The sequence below is a fragment of the Bos grunniens genome, chromosome 10, assembly GCF_055505025.1.
Source record: "Bos grunniens cultivar Pamir isolate PY7600 chromosome 10, Bosgru_T2T1.0, whole genome shotgun sequence".
Lineage (NCBI taxonomy): Eukaryota > Metazoa > Chordata > Mammalia > Artiodactyla > Bovidae > Bos > Bos grunniens.
Window position 1 is genome coordinate 15,867,746 of NC_141174.1, and position 6,645 is coordinate 15,874,390.

The window sequence follows — 6,645 nt, forward strand, 5'->3', positions numbered from 1 at the left end:
ATGACAACACCATTGGCAGTGATGACATCACCATTGGCAGTGATGACATCACTACTGGCAGTGATGACAATAATAACCAAAGCACCACTGTTTGCGAACCCACCATGAACCAGGCACTTGCTCTGATCGTCTGCATCCTTGTTACTAAAATCACCTGGAAGCTAATTACAAATAAAGGCACTCAGGCCCTACCCCAGCCTTGCTGAGTCAGAATCTCCATTTTTCACAAGGTCCTCAGGTGATTCACAGGCACTGCCTCACACCTTGTCTTATTCAGTCCTTAGTGCCATGTTCCCAAGAAATTATGTTTTTTCTGTTCAGATTTTACAGATGAGGGAACTGAAGCCCAGGGGGGTGAATTTCATTGTCCAGGGACAAGAGGAGGAAAGAGTTGGAATCTGACCCTGTGGACAATGTGACTTCAAACCTACGAAAGAGGTGAAGGGAAGTTTATGAGCCGTTCTCTGATTTTGGGCTTTTGATTCTTGTCTTTTAACCAGGCTGCCCCCCAGAAGGACACAGGAGGCTCCCTGCAAGCAGGAGGAGTTACTCGAGGCCTGCTCTGGACCTCAGCCTTGCCACTTTCTCCTGCACCCCAAGTGGGGCTTCCCTGAACTTGGGCACAGCAGCCCCTTGAGGGAGGCGCTTGGGAGGGCAGTGCTCAGAGGGAAACAAGGATGCTCTCTCACCTGCTGCTCCAGCTTGGTCCTCCTGACACTCATAGGCAGCCAAAGACATTCTCTCCCCTGCCCAGGAATGTGGCGCCCACTCCCTCCTTCAGGAACCCCACGAAGCCACGCGGCCTATGCCAGCAGCATCTTGGCCTGTGGGGCTGTGGCCCACGCCGTGTCTCATTCCAAACTCCTCAATCTCTCCCATTAGCTGAGATTGCAGGTTCAGAGCACAAACATCGCCACCTGTCACTGCAGCCGCAACTCCTCCGTCAGCCGAGAATGGTCTCGTCTCCTTCAATCCATCACGGAGGGTTTCTATCGCTCTCCCTCTGTGAGCCCTTCCCCCAGCACCTGGCCCAGGGGAGTTGCTTCACTGCCAGGTGGGAGGAGAGAGGTGGCAGGAAGCCCAGGGCAGGGACCTCTCAGGCCCTGAGCCTGGTAGTACCTGGAGAACCCAGCCCCGACCAAAGAGCACACCTGCTTCAAACCCAGAGGAAGCAAATGAGGTGGCGGGAACAGAGGAGTTAGTTGCTCAGTCGTGTCCGACTCTGCAACCCCATGGACTGTAGCCAGCCAGGCTCCTCTGTCCATGGGGATTCTCCAGGCCAGAATACTGGAGTGGGTTGCTATGCCTTCCTTCAGGGGATCTTCTTGATCCAGGGATTGAACCTGAGTCTCCTGCATTGCAGGCAGACTCTTTACCATCTGAGCCACCAGCAAAGCCCCCAGCAGGAGCAGAGGGCTTCCCTAACACTCCCCAGGCATGGGATGTACACTTGCTGCCCTTGGAGATGAAGTCACTGTAATCTGGGGGCCTCATCCCTGGGCTTTCTGACTCCGGGTATCTGGGGCAGAGCCTGAGAACCTGCATTTTTTAACAGAGCTGCTCCATGTGATTCTGAGGCCATAGGTCCCCAGATCCCAATGTTGAGCAACTTGGTTGATGGAGCCTCTTATCAGTAGGTTAGGCCGGATGGTGCTGTTGTAACAAACAACCCCCACACCCTCAGGGGCTTAATACTATAACGATTCATTTCTTGCATCTCCATGCCCAAAGCTAGCTGGCTGGAGGTTTCTTTCACTGAGGTTATTCAGAAACCCATCTGAGGAAACTCGTCTAGACCAGATTTCTGTGATTGCGGTGAGGAGCACAGCTGGGGGGTCCAGCGGACAAGTGCTCAAGCCTGAAAGCGACACAGAGCACTCCTGCCCACAACCCACTGGCCAGAACTAATGCTAGCTAGCACCCTGCCCAGCTTTGAGAGGATGGGGAGAAGTAACCACCCCCCGCCACGTGTGCCAGGGGAGAGAGAGAGGAGTGGGATACGGGGGAACCGTCTGGGCATTCCCCCTGGACGGCACTGAGGCTGAAAGCCCAGCCCCTGCCTCTGATGCCTGACCCACTGGCTGCAACCCAGAAGACACGAAGGAAAGCACGAGGTGAGTGCCTGGGCCTGCCATCTGTTTCCATGGCACTTAGTCTTTGCCAAAGTTTAGTCACATGCGTTATTGCATCAATGATTCTTACTGCAGCAGAATTATTTATACATGTATATTATTTGTTATGTTGTGTGTGTGTGTGTGTGTGTGTGTGTGTGTGTTAGTTGCTCAGCTGTGTCTGACTCTGTGCAATCCCATGGACTGTAGCCCGCCAGGCTTCCCTGTCCATGGAATTCTCCAGGCAAGAACATTGGAGTGGGTTGCCATGCCCTTCTCCCATTTGTTACAGGTTACATCATTTCTCTTAGCTTTCAGAGCAGTTGAGCCTATAACCCTTGAGGCCACAGTTAGTTACAGGGGAGGACTGAGGTTAGTGCCCAGGTGTTTGGGCTCCTAGGCCAGGGCCCTTCCGATCAGGCTCAGGCCAAAGCAGAGCCAGGGCAGGCTGGTCCCATGAACTTCAGGCTTGTTGGTTTGGGCTGGGCTTCCCTCAGTGGACGGGGTCCTCTGCCCTTGGAAGTCTCACATTAGGTCTGCAAGGGTCCAACTCCGCTCTCCTACCACTATGATGCTGCTGTCAGCCCCAGAGCTAACCAACTTTCTTTCTCTGCCATCTGCTGGGAAAAGGGAGACTCCATCAGCCCCTGACCACCAGCAGTCTCCCTAATAATATTTAGGCCCACCTCTCCAAGCCTGGGGCTTCCCTCATAGCTCAGTTGGTAAAGAATCTGCCTGCAATGTAGGAGACCCTGGTTTGATTCCTAGGTCGGAGGATCTCCTGGAGAAGGGATAGGCTACCTACTCCAGTATTCTTGGGCTTCCCTTGTGGCTCAGCTGGTAAAGAATCCACCTGCAATGCAGGAGACCTGAGTTTGATCCCTGGGTTGGGAAGATCCACTGGAGAAGGGAAAGGCTACCCACTCCAGTATTCTGGCCTGGAGAATTCCATGGATACAGTCCATGGGGTCGCAAAGAGTCTGACACGACTGAGCGACTTTCACTTTTCACTTTCACTCCAAGCCTGGCAGACAACACGTGCCAGGATTCAAATTTAAGGGTGATGGGGAACTCGCAAGTGAGTGGTGTATCTGAGACTAGGTAGGTTTTTCTGTGGGAAGTCAGGGCAGGAGTTTGGGGGCAGGAAGACTTGTCCAATCATTTTTGGGAAATTAAGGAGATGAAAAAATTAGTCTAATCAAACTCTTATTTTACTGCCTAGCTATGAAATCCCGGCTAGAAAAGGCCAATGGAAATAGGAAAATCCGGTTACACAGTCCACATTCTCAAATGTTCCCAGGGCCCCAGGAAACCGTGGAGGCCCACAGAGGTCCTGAGGCTGTCTTCAGGCAGGGCTGAGTGCTCGCCACAGCCAGTGCAGCAAAGCAACTCGAAGTACTGAAATGTGGCCACTTCTGTACTTTTCATCTTAAAATAGGTTTGTGCCGCCTCATACATGCCTTTTATTTTCTCCTAAGAAAAATACAACATGGGGGCTCAGGGGTTCCCAGATCCCCTGAGAGACTGTGTGCTGTCACTGAGCCACTCCACGACCTTCAACCCATACCTCATTTTCCTCTGCCTCATCGTTTTGCACCCACTCTCAGCCCAGATAGTCAAGGGTGGGGTGGAGAAGAATGAGCCTGGGCCCGCTGACCCTCTGCTGGGGTATACTTATGGGGTGTATGGCCTCAGATCATGAAACTTCACAGAGACTGGGAGTTGGGGGACAGGGGGATGGGATAATTTTCAAGTTCAAAGACCTGGGACGGAGTTCCCGGCTCAATGATTTCCTATCTATGTGGTCTTGATAAATCTCTTATTCTTACTAACTTCCTTATCCATAAGATAGGACAATAATAACTGTCTGCTTTCTAAGACTTCAGTTCATTCCTCCAACAAATATTTATTGAGCAGGTGCAGCAGTTGGTGGGGGTGGGAGGGAGTGGACAATAACCAAGGGCACTAAGGAGGTGCTTACCGTGGAGGTAAGTGCCATGAAAGAAGCAATCAGGATGGTGAGATAAAGGGTAACAAGGTGAGGCTGGGAGACGGCTATTTAGACTAGGAGATCAGAGAATTTCTCTCTGAGGAGGTTGCATTTGATCTCAGACAAAAGTGCAGACAAAAGTGAAGACCTGGGGCAGTGCATTCAGACCGAGGGAAGTGCAAAGGCCCTGTGGTAGAAAAGGGCTTGTCAGGCTGGCAGGCACTGGGGCAGTGTTTTGGGAGAAGACAAAGTACTCAGTGAGGCCAGCCCTGGGAGAAAAGTGAGCTCCAATGCAGGCCACAATGAACAAGGCCTAGGGACTAGTCGGTGGAAGTCCAGGCTTCCTGCTTTGTGATTTCTCCCCTCAGACCTGTCCCTGCCTTGTAGCTGCCCCAGGGGAACCAGAAGTGGTTAGGCAGCTAGCTAGACTGCCCTGGGATCAGAGAAGCCTTCCCACCTCACCTGGGCAAGCTCAGGCACTCAGTTGGCCTGGCTCATAGGAGGGGAACAGCTCATGACCTCTCAGGCCCAGACAATGGGAAGGGCTGGTGTGCTCGCTCCTGGCCAGGTGGACCTGGATGAATCCTCCCAGGAGACGCCTGGGCACCCACTCAGCAGCCCTATTTCTGCCCTCCAGTCTACACACACAGAGGAAGAGTGACCTCTAGTGATGGATGCCCGGCAGAGAGCTCAGGTGCCCAGCTGGCTTCCACCAGGCCCTGCTTCAGAGCCCAGAGTGGGCAAAGGTGGGGCAAGACTTCGTGGGAACCAAGGAAGCCAGGGCAACTGCAGACCCAGAGCACAGGCTGTTCTCTGAGGGGTGAGAAACAGCCTCGCGTGCTGGCCAGGGCACTCAGCTGGGCTAGGGAGCCCTAAACAGAACCCAAGGCTGGGTGACCTAGGGGTCTGAAAGTCCCCCAGCCTCGGTTTCCCCTTCTAGGCTGTCCAAGATTCCCATGAGTCTCCTATTAAGACTCTACAGTAGGTATTGGTCTCTTCATTTTAGAGATGAAGACATGGAGGCACATATGGGGAAAGTACCAGAGCCAAGATTCAAGTCAAGATCAGTGTCATCCAAAGCCCACCCCTTTCTATTGTGCCTCACCCTCCCTCAGCCTGGACCTCACCAGGGGACTTCTCAGGACACTGGTGAGCTCCGGGGCATGGTCAGCCCTCTGGGCACCCATCTGGGGCTGCATAGTATGGGAGGCAGAGACAAGTCAGTGTGCATGAGCAGGAAGCCCGTGTGGGCAGGGTACTTGTGGGTGCAGGACCCCTGTGTATTCAGGGTCCACGCATGTGTGCAGGCTGTGTGTGCAGGAGATGGCTTGTCCAGCAAGCCCTGGGCCTTCCCAGGTCTACCATGCATCCTCCTTTTATTCTTACTCAGGAACTAGCTGAAACCCCCATCTCAGGATTGAGGGCAGGGGTGGGAGGTAGACTCTGAGGCTCCCCTCTATTGTGTCTTCCTGTTCATTTGCATTTCCATCCACACAGTTGAAGAACTTGACAGGAAGACCCTCAAAGGTCCTGATGTCTGAGTCTTCTCTACAACGTCCAGCTTCAGGAGGGATGCCTCCAATGGCAGAGACCCACTGCCTCCATCACCACATCCCATTCCAATCTGTAGCATCCATTAGTCACAGAAAATTCCTCTTTATGCTAAGCTGTCATCTGCCTCCAGTGAACTTTGAACTATCAAGTCTGGCTTTCTTCCTAGAGTCATATGAGATAACTCCATGGAGCCTTCTTACGATATCTTTGACAATTAAAAACTCTTCTAAGAAAGCTCCTGCAACTTGCAGAGGGATTCCCTCTGGTTATTGCATGAGAACTGGTCAGAACATGTGTGAGAAGCTACTAGAGGTTGAGAAAGAACCACTGCAAAGCAGTAAGTCCAACAGCTTCTCAACTTCACACCCGACTGGAACTAGTTTGTGTTCCTGCCAGCCCCAATGGAAAGACCTCATAATAAACTGGGCGTGGGGTAAAATCCCTGGAAGTGGGGACATGTTAGATCTAGATGACAGACTATTCTGGATCAGCATAATAAAGCACAGAAGTGATGACACCTCCTGGATGAATGATTGCAGGGAAGAAAAGGGGAGTTGAGGACCAGGGTCAGGGCTTGAAGTATATCTTCCTGTTCACTACACACCTTTTTTCACTGTTTGGAATTTTTTTTTTTTGGCTTTGTCCACCTCACAAAGCCTCCAAAAATTATGAGCAGCACAGCCTATATTTCTTCCGAGGCTTGGAATTTTTACTGTGTGTATATATTCCTTTTAAAATACTTTTTTTTTTAAAGAGGGCAGGCTCTGGAGTCAGACTGTTTGAGAATCTGGCTCCCTCTCCTGTAAGCTGGTTAAACTCAGGCAAATCACTGAAATCCTCCAAGCCTTGGGTTTCTCGTGGATGAACTGAATTTTGTCCTTTTGTTTCAGGTGACCATGACCATCCCTCAGTTCCAGAGATGGGCATATTACTATGGTCTTAGGTGGTGGGGTCTCTAGGGTGATTAGATCATGAGGATGGAGCCCTCAG

The 6,645-nt window shown here is 51.8% G+C and overlaps 1 long non-coding RNA gene across 1 annotated transcript; it reads left to right on the top strand.

Annotated features, from left to right (window-relative positions):
- The first annotated feature begins 500 nt into the window (after positions 1-500).
- On the top strand, positions 501-6,172 carry LOC147363967 (uncharacterized). The gene is made up of 3 exons (XR_015133959.1): positions 501-2,114; positions 5,108-5,250; positions 5,599-6,172. It is a non-coding gene; the product is annotated as an uncharacterized LOC147363967 (long non-coding RNA).
- Positions 6,173-6,645: the final 473 nt, after the last annotated feature.